This window comes from Tupaia chinensis, unplaced genomic scaffold (assembly GCF_000334495.1).
Source record: "Tupaia chinensis unplaced genomic scaffold, TupChi_1.0 Scaffold145304_1, whole genome shotgun sequence".
Classification (NCBI taxonomy): domain Eukaryota; kingdom Metazoa; phylum Chordata; class Mammalia; order Scandentia; family Tupaiidae; genus Tupaia; species Tupaia belangeri.
In genome coordinates, this window is record NW_006205165.1 from 750,982 (window position 1) to 753,764 (window position 2,783).

A 2,783-nucleotide genomic window follows, 5' to 3' on the forward strand; every position below is an offset into this window, starting at 1 on the left:
TATTGTGTGAAACATCAATATGAGTTGCCAAACAAAATAATTTTGGAGGCCAGATTTTGGCCCATGAACTCCCAGTTTGTAATTTCTGGTTATCTCTGAAACAGTCTTCATTTTATTCTCCACTGTCTTGGTTTGGATAATAAATTATATGTCACCCTACCTCTGATGTACAGGGAATACTGAACTGGGACTCGAGCCCTGGGTCCTAGCGATTCATCAATTGCCTGACTCATCTGTTCATTCATGTATTCAGTAAACATTTATAGGGTCTCCATTCTGTGCTAGGTACTGGTGAGCACTCTCTTTAGTCTTTCTTATTTAATCGATAGACTATATTTAGAGCAGTTTTAAGTTTAAAAAATAAAAAAGCAAAAACCACAAACAACTGAGCAGAAAGTAGAGAGCACATATATTCCTTTCCCTGCACACAGTTCTCCCTGTTATTAACATCTTGCATTAGTATGGTACATTTGTTGTAGTTGATGAATGAATAGTCTTCGTTATTATTACCATGTGATTTACTATGTAAATCCATAGTTTACTTTAGGGTTCACTCTTGGCGTTGTGTAGTTCCATGAGTTTGAAATGTGTAACATTTGCACCCTCCATTATATTGGGTCGTTGGGAAAGTCACAATGCATTTTTGCATAGAAAACCAGAAAAATAATTCATAATTCATGCCTTTCCCTGCGACCTAATAGTATATAGAATGGTTTCACCGCTCTAAAAATCCCCTGTGCTCCATTGATTCATCCCTCTCTCCCTTTCCTGGAAGAGTTGCAACTACTCTTATTTTTACTATCTCTCTATTTTTCCTTTTCCAGAACATTATATGGTTAAGCTCATACATTATATTGCCTTTTCAGACTGGCGTTTTTCATTTAGAAATATGCATTGATGTTTCCTCCATGTCTTTTCTTGGCTCACCAGCTCACTTATTTTTTAATGCTGAGTAATATTCTGTCTGGATATACCACAGTTTATACATCGATTTTCAACTTATTTGGGTAAATACCAATGAGAGTGATTGCTGGATCATATGGCAAGACTATGTTTAGCTTTGGAAAAAACTGTCAAGCTGTCTTCCTAAGTGGCTATATAATATTTGGTATTCCCACTAGCGATGCATGAGGGTTCCTATAGCTCTACATCCTCACCAGCATTTTTTGTTGTCACTGTCTTGGATTTTAGCTACTAGAGTAGGTATATAGTAGTATCTCATTGCTTTAATTTGCTATTCCTTAGTGACTCATGATATTGAGGATCTTTTAATATTTGCTATCATTATATTTTTTTGGTGAGCTGCCTGTTCCCATCATGTGCCCTTTTCTTTTTTCTTTCTTTCTTTCTTTTTTTTTTGCTATAGGGCATGTGCACTCAGCAGAGAGAGACAGAGAGACAGAAAGCAAGAGCTTCTGCTCAGACTTCACCCTTCTGCCCCCCAGGTCTAGCCAGGACAAGCCAATCACCAGCCATCTATATCTGAGTTTTGAGTGGCCCCTTTCAGGGACTAGAACAACTGAAGATCTTCCACCCAGATTTCTGCCTGTTGCCCCCCAGATCTAGCCAGGACAAGCCAATCACCAGTCATTTTTATCTGAGTTCTGAGCAGCCCCTTTGAGGGATTAGGACCACTGAAGATCTGCCCAGACTTCACTCTCCTGTCCCCCAGATCTAGCCAGGTTAGACTACCCATTTTATTCTGTCTCTATCTCTATTTTTAATGTTTAAACTTCTTAGCTCTCTGATGCTCTTTTATCTTGCTAATTCTTATCTTCCCCCTGCCCACAGAGGACAAGCCAATCACCAGCCATCTCTATCTGAGTTCTGAGTGGCTCTTTTGAGTGGCATGCTAGTGCGCCACGTGGTTTTCATTTCTTGCTTTAAATTTTTTTTCTTCTTTTTTAAAAAATTGTTTTTGTCTTTTTTTCTTCTTTTTTTTTGTTTTGTTTTCCTTTTCCTTTTCTTTTTACCTTTCTCACTTTTCTGGTCAGCCTTCACACACAGAGTTTCTAGATAGATCTACATGCACAATAGCCAAATATCTGAATACTTTTAGGGTCAGATTAATCCTCAATTTCCATGGAATTTGCTGCACAAAGGGAGAAAAATGGTACTGTTTAGAGATTGCAGATCACTTTCTCCTGCATGCCTCTGAATGCTCAGATTTAACTCCAAAAACTAGGAAAAAATGCATAATCCATCAGATGACCAGAAACCACCACAGAGGCACAAGAAATATGAGAACCAAGAAAACATCTTTCCCCTAAGGGAAAAGGATAACTCTTCATCCTCCACAGACAATACAAGGGAACTTGTGGAAATGTCGGATAAAGAATTTAAAATATTCATAGTGACAAAGCTAACAGAGATGCAATAGAAGAGAGACAACAAACTCCAGAAGATGTAGGAGAAAAGAGATAATGAGTTTCTGGAGCTGAGGAAGTTCTTGCATGATCTGAAAGAGGAAATACACACCATAAAAAAAGAATCAAATGGTATTGATAGAGATGAAGGCTGTAATACAGGAAATCAAAACCTCCCTTGAAAGTATTAAAAGCAGATTAGATCATGTAGGAGATAGAATCTTGGGTGTAGACAATAGAACCTCTGACCTAGAAAAAAAATCACCAAAAAGACTGAGAAAATAACCCTCAAAATGAGAATAATATATGAGTAATACTATATACCATTAAATACCCAAACATCTGGATAATCGGTATCCCAGAAGGTGAAGAAACTAATAAGGACACTGATAATCTATTCCATGAAATCCTGGAAGA